The sequence below is a fragment of the Gracilinanus agilis genome, chromosome 4 (genome assembly GCF_016433145.1).
Source record: "Gracilinanus agilis isolate LMUSP501 chromosome 4, AgileGrace, whole genome shotgun sequence".
Lineage (NCBI taxonomy): Eukaryota > Metazoa > Chordata > Mammalia > Didelphimorphia > Didelphidae > Gracilinanus > Gracilinanus agilis.
The window spans coordinates 271194656-271207494 of NC_058133.1; positions in this window are offsets into that span (position 1 = coordinate 271194656).

Here is a 12839-nt window from a genome sequence, read left to right on the forward strand (position 1 = left end):
GAGGTGAGAGGGGGTAGGGAAAAGCACAACAGTGTATATTATTCTGTTCCTCCTATGTCATCATTTCTGGTGTACGTTGGTGTGCAGAGTCAGAGATTTACATTGGCAAAAAAAAAAAAACCATGATGCTATAAATACTCCTCCAGTATGGCTTTGAATTAGTGATGACAAGAGGCAGAGGGACCATAGAATTATAGGACCACAGATTCAGATATCAAAGGGATCTCAGAAATCATCTGATCCAACCTCCTCACTTTCAGATGAAGAAACTGAGACCCAGAAAGGGTACATGGTCTGCCCAGGATTACATAGTTAGTAAATGGCAGAGTTTGCATGCCAAACTTGTTACTTAATCTTCAAATCTGATATTCTTCCCATTTATGATCCTGATTTCCAGAAGAAAGATGAGATGCTCATTCTAGAGCATGATAGTCAAAGGAGCTAGATGGGAGCTGAGAGGTAATATAGTCCATCCTCATTTTATGGATAGGTGAACCTGAGTCCCTGCGGGTAGAAATGATTTGGCCAAGATAAATGAGTTAGGAGTAACTGTGAGATTTGAACTTGTGTTCTTCTGCTCTACTTCTATGCCCCATGACATGGATGGCAAATGAATAAATGTGAACGTGGCCTCAGTTTCCCGATCTATAAAATAGAATAGCTAAATTAGATGACTTCTAAAATCCCTTCTAGGTCTAAGTCTTTGATCCTATGCATGTTTGTGAATGTGGAGTGTCTTCATAGTGGTGTGCCCCAGTGTCTTGCCTCAAGATGTTCCTTTGCCAACTTTCCTTATGATTCACAAAGGTGGAGGTGACAGTAGTACCCCTCCTCCACCACTACCTCTATGATAAACGCTTGCATTCTCTCTCCATGGGCCATAAACACCAGCATTTATGTAATATAAATATTGATTCACGTATTTCTTATTTATAGCACAAGTTCCTACTAGAGTCAGCAAGCCATCAGTTTGTTGCATAGCATCATATGGGTCTGTCTAGCCTCTTATATCTCCTTCTATGAATGGTACTGAGAGGTTGGTCATCACCTCCAAAAGCATGTACCTGGAGGGAAATCCAGCACTCACCCTGCTCCTTGGAATGAAGAGAGAACAACCTGAGCCTCTGGACACAGTCCAATTCTCTCTGGGAAGCACTTAAGTACTATAATAGACACTTAGTGTAATGGATAGAGACTTGACCTAAGAATCAGGAAAGATCTGGGTTCAAATCCTACCTCAGAGTCACATTAGCTGTGTGACTTAGAGCAAGTCACTTAACCTCTAAATTTCCTCCAAAGATTAGAAGTTGGTAGAGCCAGTTTCTCATTGGGATAGATAAAATCACATGTCCCATGATGGTGGTGGGGGGGTTCCTATATGAAAAATCGCTGTGCTTGGCACTAGGAGAGATGCAATGTATATAGGTGTTACAACCCCTGTCTTTAGGGAGCTTACACAAACACAGGTAAAGTGTGATGTATGTTGTTATAAGTTGGGAACCATATTACACAGTAAGAGAGGTTTGAATTAAAGAAATGTCATTTGAGATGGTTTTAAACTATGTTCAGGAAAGAATTCAATAGCCAAAAAGGACTCGTCAGTGACTTGGACTGTTTGGAGTGAATGTGACTGATTGAGGCAAAAGAGTGGATTTGAGAGAGTGTCTCCTAATGTGTAACTATATTAACTTTATTCACAAGGACTCAGTTTCCCCCCCTTTCATAAAATGAGATTTAACTAAATGATCTCTAAGCTCACTTCCAACTCTAATAGTGAATCTCAAGATTAACAGATTCTTGAAAATGTTATCTCATCTTTCTCAGGAAGCAGGATAATGGAAGTGTAAAGAGTACCAGATTTGGAGATGGAATACCCAAATTTACCCTCAGAGCTCTGCTATTTATGAATTGTGTAACCCTGGGTAGGTCATGTACTATTTTGAGGTCTTAGTTTCCATATGCAAAATGAGAATATTGGATTAGGATGAAGATGACTTCTGAGATCTTTTGAGTCCTATGATCATATTTTGAACTGTCAGTCCTTGGGATTATGAGGGATCAGAGAGTCTCTGGGCTGTAGGGTTGGCAATTGATGGAGATGAAGCCACTTAGATATTAATGATGTTGATTGATCTTCAGTCTTTATCCTCATACTTCATTTAACCTCTTTGAGTTGATCAGCCTGTTGTTATGACCACTTTCACCAGGAATCACAAAATTAGAGCCCATTCATGACTATATGGAAGAACTTGAGAGTCCATTTAGTTCATTCACAGTCTAACCCTGGACTCAGAAAGACTCTTCTTCCTGAGTTCAAATCTTCCCTCAAATACTTACTAGCTGTGTGATTCTGGGCAAGGTACTTTACTCTTGTTAGCCTCAGTTTCCTCATCTGTAAAATGAATTAAAGAATGAAATGACAGACCACCCAAGAAAACCATAAATGGGGTCATGAAAAGTTGTACATGATTGAAATGCCTGAACAAAGTTAATTCTCTCCTAGAGGTTCCATGCCAGAGAACAAGCATGCAGAACCTTCCTAGGTTCTTTGTGTACATACCGAGAGAGAAAATGTATATGTCTTGATATATGTACCAAAGAGGGAGCCTGGAGTAACACAGCCACTTTGGGAATCAGTCCAAATGATGGAGTGAGATGGGATAGGAAAGAAGACAATTTTGTTCTTTAAAGTCTACTCTGACTATCCCATCTGTCTCCATATGTTATGGGTCTGTGATTTTGTTACTATGGACATTCCTTCCACCAAGGCATAAACTACCTATAATTTAGTAGTCAATGTTAGGGAGTTATCTGAGGTTCAGATAAAAGAAATGGTTTGCTGATATGTATCAGAAGCTTAAACCAGTTCTTCTGTACTCCAAATCCAGTTCTGGGGCACCCACATCATGTTGCCCCTTAGTCAATGTGTGTGTGTGTGTACATAAATTGCATGGGAATATGCATATATGTAAGAATCAAGGAACCTCACCAACCCTTTAGTCCCACCATTAGAAATTAAGAAAACATTTCAAAATTATCTGAGACTTAACTCTAACTAATTTTTCTTAGGGAAGTGTGTAAAATATCAAGAACAAAAGCTAAGGTTCTTGAAAATGCATTAATCAGTCATAGAAAGGGAAATATTTCCTGTCTAGTTAAGGCACTTTCCTTGTGCCCAGAAGGGATTAAGGTAATAATGATCAGAAAGAAGAAGTATTTGATTAATTCAGTGAATGGAAATTTCTCTTGGATTCAACTTTATTCAGTTAGAGAGGGGGACCCTTGAAGGAAATGGTCAAAGACTTCCAATGAGTAAGTCAAAAGTTATTACCATTGTCCCCGTTGATGAAGCAAACAAGACTCTTGTCTAAACTCTAGACCACTGATCAATCTTGACTATGAATTATATTTGGTATGAAATTGTTATAAATTGGAACTTTAAATGGTGAGTTAGAGAACTGTCCAAGGGCATGAGATGCTTTGACAATTAACACATTTTTCTCTAAAAGTTGAAAAATGTTTAAGTGATAATAACCACAAATTAATAAAAATTATTTCTGGAAAGCTGATGCCTGAAATGCATAGTGCAGAACAGAATTGTGTCATAAACATACATATATATTATATTTGAATAAATGAAATCAGTCAAATCTTTTGTGTTGCAAAAAAAGGAGCACTGACTATTTAAATCATTTATTGTAATTCTTAACCTGAAGTCCAGAAAACTATCTGAGAGGAGAGAAGAGAGGAAGAGAGGAGAGGAAAAAGAAGTAAAGAGGAGAGCATAGGAGAGGACAGGACATAGGGAGGGGAGGGAGGGAAGAGCAGAGGAAAGGAGAAGAGAAAAGAGGATAAGCGAAGTTGATGGGAAGAAAAGAGTAGTGAGGTATTCTCTCAGGCACAAGGGACCACACAGTTTTGTTTTTCCCAAGTGCCAGCTCAGGTATTGGAAAACTATCACACTCTTCTGATTTTAAACTGCTATCTGGTCTCTCATCACCCGAGGGTCTTCTCAATTCCTGGGGGTCTCCAAAACTCAGGTTCTCTGAATGATAAATAGCACAGATTTTCTTTTGCCCCATTCCTTTTCTTCTTCCTCTAGAAAAGGACACTAATCTTTTAGATATTTAAAAAGGATTTAATGTGAAGTCCTTCATTGAACACTGACTTGGATGGGAGGTTAAGATGGAAGATGAAGAAGTGAACAGTTTCCAGTTTACAAAAGTTCTTATATTTTTAACTCCATCTTATTCAATTTGACAAATCTTAAGCATATATTACCATAAGCAAGGCATTACACAATAAAGATGTAAAGATACATATTACTTATTCCTTTACCTCAAGAAGTTTATAATTTGATAGAGAAGAAAGACATACAATAGAAATATTCCAGAAGAGAGCATAAGGAAGCTCAGAAGTGCACAATCAAGAAGGGCATTGTTCAAATTACCATTTTAAATCAAATTTTTTTAATAAAAAAGAAAAACAAGCTCTAGGTAGAGGGGGAAACAAACTATAATAAAATAGAAATTCTTTTTGTATAATCCTTTTTTCTTTATATATTGAAACATTATTATTTGTTGATGATAGTTGTCATTAATAAAAAAATAAGTAATCATGATACAAGCAAGACTGAGATAAATACAAAGGGAAGGTCAAGGCCAGATATTACAAGAAATTTGAGGAAGAACTACTTTTGGTTTGGGGTGGAAGACAGATATGTTAAGTAAGTCTTCATGGATGAGGATTAATGTAAAACCCTTATCAGATGTAGAACATTTGTCCATGACTGTTAGTACCTTCCTACTTGATATTCTCTGAGTTTTTATGTTAATTCCCTTCTGGGCTCAAGGCAGTAGAGTTGGTTGACCAGAAGTTCTTTTTCAGGCTTTTGGTATATGTTTTCTCAATCTTTACTAATTGCCATAAGAGTCTGTTTCTACACATGACTTTTAAAGATACCCCAATTGGTCATCTCAGACCAGGCATGACTGAAACTACTCAACAACAACAAGTGTGAATCCAAGATCTACATCTCTACCTCAAGATTTCAGGCTTTGATGTCTCTCTTATTCTCTTTGGAAGTCTTTGTTCTCTGTCTCCAATAGAAGCTGCTCACCTTCTTACCTCATCCCGTAGAGCACACATTAAAAAGTACACTAGATTTTAAGTTAGAAAACCTGTTTTCAGATTCTGACTCTTCCATTTCCTAACTGCATAAATTTTAGCAAAATTATTTCTTTCATTCTGAGACTCCATTCTGAGGGTCACTACTTTCTTCATCTAGAGCATGAAGAGGTTGGACTAGGTGACCTCCAACTTATCTACTGGGACAGTTAGATGGCACAGTGGATATAGTGCCAGCCCTGGAGTCATTTTCCACTTATCTTCCAGAGTTCAAATCTAGCCTCAGCCACTTACTAGCTAGGTGACCCTGGACAAGTCACTTCACCTTGTTTGCCACAGTTTCCTCATTTGTAAGATGAGCTGAAGAAGGAAATGGCAAACTACCAAAGTAGCTTTGCCAAGAAAACCCCAAATTGAGTCATAAAGCATCCAACACAACTGAAATGACTGAACAATAAACAGCTTACTTTTTAGCTTTAAATTGGTAATCTAATTTGGCAACTGAAATACAACGAACCAATACCTTTTCATAGTTACAAAGATGTTGAGTAGCAAAACCAGGATATGCACAAAGGTCCTTTCCAGAATGCTTTTGCTATCCATTGCTGTAGGATAGCTGAGTGGTACAGTGGATAGAGTACCAGGCCTGGAGTGAGGAAGAGCCATCTTTTTTAGTTCAAATTCAGACTCAGACACTTTCTAGTTGTGGGACTATGGGTAAGGCAACGAACTATGTTTGCTTGAGTTTCTTTATCAGGAAAACTGGATGGAGAAGGAAATGGCAAACCATCTAGTATCTGACAGAAAACCTCAAATGAGTTGGATATGACTGAAAAAGGACTGAATGACACCAATCCTGTGCTTTCCATGGGAACCATGCTTGCCTCCTTATCTATATGGCCACCTCAAGCTTCAATATCCTATGATTTCAAGGTAGCTTTGCCACATTACTTGTGCTCCCTTGAGCACAATTCTGGGACTCAGTTTCCTCATATCAAAAAAGAGATTTGGATAGCTTCTAAAATCCATTCTCCCTCTAAATCTCTGACCCTCTAATGAGAACTTTTTATGAATATCTAATATTGCTCATTTCCAAGTCATTCCAAATGGAATGACTACAGAGGAAGACTGTAGCCACTGGATTGGTTGATGTTTAAAATAACTAGAACAGAAATCCAAGATCTCCATTGAAGTGTGTGATAGAAGATTACCTCCAATTCTTTCTATCTGTTTCTAAGTTTCATTCTTTCTCATTGTCTTTTCTGTTTCCTTATTTATTCTGGCTGTGTCTCTGCTTCATTTGCTCTCTAACTCCATCTCTCAGTCTTCTTGGTGTGTCTCTCTGTTTGTGTCTCTCCCTCTGGCTCTCTGCTTCTTTCTTTTGTAACTGACTCTCTCCCTCAGTCTCTCCATCTCTGCCACACCAATCACAACAAATTGACATGGACTGGGGGCTCCTTCAGGAACATTATCTGCCTGTTCAAACTAAAGGGGTTTTCTTTGTGCATCGCACAGCAATTCATCTTCACCGAGGATCGATTCCCAGGCATCCATCTCTGCGTCGGCAGAAAACCTCTCCAAAGTGGCTGCTTTCCCACTCAGCTTGGTCCCTTTTTTTTGCTCTAAATTGGCCTCACTCGCTTAGCTGCTTTCTTTCCTTCTCTTTCACCTCCCATCCCTCCTGGGTGGGGGAAGACGGTGGAGCTGGGGGAGAAAACCTCCATCAGAAGGAGGTTGCTGACGAGGACATTGAGAAGAACAATTCCTAATTCTGGAGACCCTGGGAGAGAAGCTTCAGTCCTGTAGTACCTAGCCCCCTACCTCACTCTGCTTTGATGGGTTCCACTCACTTCTGTGCTCACCCTAGTGATTATTTATGGAGTTGTAAGATGACCTTCATACCATTCATCCTTCGAAACTGACTCCTTGTCAGACAACAGAAGCAGTTGGAGGAGACAGAGCTGATGGGAGAGCTGGGGGAATAGGGCCGGGAGTTGGAGGGGAGTGGAGGAGGCAGACTGCTCCCACTCTCTTCTTGCCCAATCACACACACACACACACACACACACACACACACACACACACACACACACTACACTCAGCCACTGCTTTCAATGCTGACCTTGAAAATGGAAAAAAAAAATTGCTTGATTTTCTGAACATCGCATACATCTCTGTACACTGTTTGTTTGGGAGAACAAGGGAAAGAACTTGGCCTCTTCTGGGTACTGGTTGGTGGCAAGTTCAGGGTCTGCACCTCCAGTGGACAGTAGAGATTGGCCTCAAGAAAACACAGCTGAGCAGAAGCCGCTGAGGGGTCCTGGGAGAAGAAGAAGAAGGGGATTTGTTCTACTTTCCCATAAACTCATCAAAACATTTCTTGGAGGCTCTAGGCTAGTCTCTTGGACAGTTTGTCAAAGAGGGGTGGTATTGCTTCCTCTCCATTATCTCCCTTCTTCTAGCACAGTCACTGATGTCTTTTTCTGGGTGTCAGCTTTTGTTCTATAGGGAACTCCCAGTCTGAAATAATGTAGGTACACCCATGTCAACCACACAGAGCAGAAACATGAAATTGAGGCTCAAATAAGTACCGAGGAGTTTACCTCATGAAATGACTACAAAGAGTTTTTCTATGATAGAGAAGAATGTAAGAAATGAAGTTCTAAATTCTAGGTATTGGAGAAGGGGAAGAATAAGCAGCTCTTTACAGATATTTTAGCATGGCCTCATGGAAGTGGTACGTGTGTGTATGATTCTGTAAGCAGTATGATAAAGGAAAGAGTATTGACTTTAGAGTCAGACAGTCTGGGTTCAGACCCACCTCTGATGCTTATTACCTGCCCGACTTCACTAATCTCTTTGGTCCTCAGTTTCTTCATCTGTAAAATAAGAGGGTTTAAGTAGTTGGCATTCTAAGGTCTCATCTGTCTCTACATTTATGTTCCTAAGTGGTGTGTGTGTGTGTGTGTGTGTGTGTTTGACTATGTAAGTGGTCATAGGACCTGTGGAAAAAAGCATAAAAATGGCAGGCCCTGCAAACTGAAACAATCTGTGTATGTACTTTGAGTAGTGGTATACCTTTGAGAAAGGGCATCTATTATTTTATGAAAAAGCTAAAGCATGGTGACTAATAGTTCTAGTTTCTATAAACAGAGACAAGTTCTGCAAATGCTAATATAAATAATAACTGGGGACAGCTAAGGGACTCTGTGGTTTGAGAGCCAAGCCTGGAGAAAGGAAGTCATGGGTTCAAATGTGGCCTCAGATACTTCCTAGTTGCTTAGTCCTTATTATTCTTCTGCCTTGGAACCAATACTTAAACAGAAGGTATGTGTATATAAAAACACACCACCACCAAACAAACAAAAAATAACAAAAAAGACATAAAGTAAGGGTTTATAAACAAATAAAATTTTTAAAAAATGACTGGTTCTATAGGTTAATGTTATTGCTGTTTCTTTGGTTTCAAATAGAACCAATGACATTATAGGGCAATGTCTTTATTTTTTTAGTTTTAATTTTTTAATTTTATTGATTAAGAAAATTTTTCCATGATTCCATGATTCATATTCTTTCCCTCCCTTCCCTTCTCCCACCCCCTCCCATAGTCAACACACAGTTCCACTGGGTTTTACATGTGTCATTTATAAAGACCTATTTCCATATTATTGATATTTGCACTAGGGTTATCACTTAGCATCTACATCCCCAATCATATCCCCATTGAACCATGTGGTCAAGCAATTGTTTTTCTTCTGTGTTTCTATTCCCACAGTTCTTTCTCTGAAAGTGGATAGCATTCTTTTTCATAAGTCCCTCAGAAATGTTTTGGAACATTGTATGGCTGCTCGTAGGGAAGTCCATTACATTCGATTATGCCACAGTATATCCAACTCTGTGTACAATGTTCTCCTGGTTCTGCTCCTTTCACTCTGCATCAATTTCTGGAGGTCAATCCAGTTCACATGGAATTCTTCCAGTTCATTATTACTTTGAGCACAATAGTATTCCATCAGTAAGAGATACAACAATTTGTTCAGCCATTCCCCAATTGAAGGGCATCCCCTCATTTTCCAATTTTTTGTCACCACAAAGAGCGTGGCTATAAATATTTTTGCACAAGTTTTTTTTCCTCATTATTTCTTTGGGGTACAAACCCAGCAATAGTATGGCTAAATCAAAGGGCAGGCAATCTTTTAAAGTCCTTTGGGCATAGTTCAAAATTTCCATCCAGAATGGTTGTATCAATTCACAACTCCACCAGCAATGCATTAATGTTAGGGTGATGTCTTGTCTTGCACGTGAACTGGATTTCAGCGAAGCAGAGTTGCACAAAGCCATCAGGCTTACTCTCCTTTCCCGAGTCTTAGAAATCCAGTGATGAGACTGAGTTATTCAGGGAGGAGGACTAGCACTTCTTGTGTGGGGGCTTGTTGAACCCTCTTCAAGGCTGTTCATCCACCTTTGTCTGCCTGTCATTCAACTGCCCCCTGTGGCTTCAAAAAACTATAGCATATGCAGCCACCACACCACACCACAGTAAAAGTATCTCAGCAGATAGGCTAAAATCAGATTGTAGGTGACTAATAGGACGTCAAACCCATTGGCAACTTAGAATGATGTCTACCCCAAACATGTGAAGACCTCCCCCTTTGGAAAGGGAAGATGAGAACTGTTTGTTCCAATGGCTTTGAAGGCAACTGAAGTGGTCATTGTGGAGCACTTAGAGCTCAGGCATGTATCAAAGATGCCAAGGTCATCTATTGCTTCCAGGCTATTGCCAGTGGTCTATAGACAATAAAATAGCAACAGAAACCACCAACTCTCCAGACTGTAATAGTGACTAGCTCTGCAAACAGTGAAGAACAGAAAACAATTATACTAATGGTTAAAGGGTCTGTAAATAGTTATATAAATACTGACAGATTTTGCAAAAAGTAATACAAATAGTGACTGGCCTTTCAAATAGTAAAACAGACACTGACTGACTTTTCAAATAGTAGTACAAATCGTGATGGATTTTGTAAAGTTGGGTTCTACAAACAGCAACTGGCTTTATGAATAATGACAGAAAGAGTGATGATTCTTCTAGAAATAGATTTTTGCAAATTGTATGAAGATATTCAAAGAGTAACTGTGTCTGAAAACTTAGGCATTATCTTCACATGTATATGCAGGACAAAAATAGTTGTTTGTTGCATATTGGTCAGTATAGTCAAAGATGTGTCTACATGCCAGTGGTATTCCTATCTGGAGCATTTTTTTCCAAACAGAAGGACTCACATGCACTCTCTGATGAAACATTTCTGGAAATGTCCAGTCTCTCTAGCACTGGAGGGAATACATGTGAATATGGGACTAAGTGAAACATGTCATTTTCATGTCCAATTCCTAACTTTAATTGAGTTTTGCTTAAAAGCTCCATGGAAGCATTTTTCTTGCCATTTTGCCAGATTTGATCTCACTAACAGAAACACAAACTGCCTCGGAAGACAGATTGCGGCATTTGGAATTGGGAGGAAACAGCAAGGGAGAAGTTGTGCATTGGAAGAGGAGTAGAACAGGTCCTGAAGTATCTGACCTCTGACCAACAGCAGTTGGTCTTTCTGTCAAACATACACTGCTCTGACTGGGAGTTAATTTTGAGTGGGGGGTGGGATACTTTCCGGGGCTGGAGTCTGGAGGTCACTGACTAACCAGTTTACTCCTCAGAGTGGCTGAATCTGCAGAATAGAGTGAAATAGCATGAGGTCATAACCATGTGAGGGATCATTAAAATTGTCCCTCCCCATTGTCCACCCCACCTCATAAAACTGGACTCAGATTAGAGTAAAGGCAAACTTGCTGGCAATTAGACTTCAACCAAGATACAATGGACTACCCAAGACAGTAGTGAGCTTCCCATCATGCAAAAGGAGCTTGAATGACTACTTGTTCTTCCTAATCTATTGGGAAAGATAGCCTTTGACTTCAAAGAAATTCCCAGTCTGATAGGGGACACAAGATGTGGATATAGTTCTATTAATTAATTTTAAAATTGTATTTTTTTTAAGTCAGGTTCTTTCATTGCTTTGCTTAGCCAGGTTAGATTTTTCAGATCAGCTCTGGGACATTCAGTTAGAGATATCCAACAGGGGACTGATGATATGGGCCTAGAACTCAGAAGAAAGACAATTTTCAGATGTATAGATCTGGGGGTCTTCTGCATAGAGTTGACAGTTGACAAGTGAGAGGTCTAGCAAAGATTCAGAACATGCAATATTTCTTAGAGAGGGAATTCTTTAAAAAATGCTACCTTCTAGCACTAAGGTGTCAAAGATAGGAGGACAATGGAAATTTCCCACTTTAGCTTCCTTATTTGGAAAAAAATGGAGGGATAGGGCAGAAATTGGGTTAAATGATATCTAAGGCCGTCAATAAGCATTTACTATTTACTTACTATGTGCTAAATGGCAGTCAGATGGCACAGTAGATAGAGTGCTTGACCTGGAGTCAGAAAGGCTCCTCTTCCTGATTTCAAATCTGGACTCAAATATTTACTCTCTGTGTAACCCTGGGCAAGTTACTTAAACCTCTTTGCCTCAGTTTCCTCATCTGTAAAATGAGCTAGAGAAGGAAATAAACATTCTTAGTATCTTTGCCAAGAAAACCACAAATAGGGTCATGAAGAGTCAGACAGGATTGAAATAGTTGACCGACAGCAACAACAAATATGCCAAGTACAGAGCTAAGTGCTATGGATACAAAGAATGATGAGAACACTTCCTGCTCACAAAGACCTCACATTCAAATGGGAAAGATCACATGTAAATAGCTATTTATACAGCACAGATGGCAAAATAATAAAAATGGAAATATATATACACGTATATATTTGTTTACTCAGTATATATATATATTTACTCAGAATATATGTGTATATATATATATATATATATTTGTTTGTTTGTTTGCTCATTCATTCATTCATTTATTTATTTACTCAGTATATAGTAGGCCTTTCCCAATCCTTTCACCTGCTACTTCCTATTTAAGTAGCAGATGAAAGGATTGGGAAAGTCCTATTGCCAAAGCTGGGATTTGGGATGAATCTTGAAGAGTTCAGAGAAACTAAGAAGATGAAGGAGAACATTCCAGAAACAGAGAACAGCTACTGCAAATTATAGAGCAGAGAACTAGATTGTCAAGTAAAAAAGGATCATAATTAGGGAATAAGAGGATACAAGCTGTTGTTTAGTTATTTTTCAGTTGTGTCTGACTCTAGGTCATCCCATTTGTGGTTTTCTTGGCAAAGATATTAGAGTGGTTTGCCATTTTCTTCCCTAGATCACTTTACAGATGAGGAAACTGAGGCAAACAGGGCAAAGTGACTTACCCAGGGTTTACTCAACTAATAAGTATCTGAAGCCAGATTTGAACTCAGGAATAGGGGGTCTTCCTGATAAGCCTGGCACTCTATCCACTGTGCCACCTAGAATACAAAGATGAGAGTAAAGTGTGAAAAGATTGGAAAATTAGGAAAGGGTCAGATTGTGAAAAGCTTCAAGTGCCAAACATTAAATTTTATATTTGATCCTGAAGGTAATAGGGAGCTACTGGAATTTATTGAAATGAGGAGAGTGACAGAAAAATCACTTTGACAGCTGAGTAGAAAATGGACTGGAGCTTCCGGGTTAAGATGGCGGCAGAGTAAGAAGCAGCTCTTAACCTCT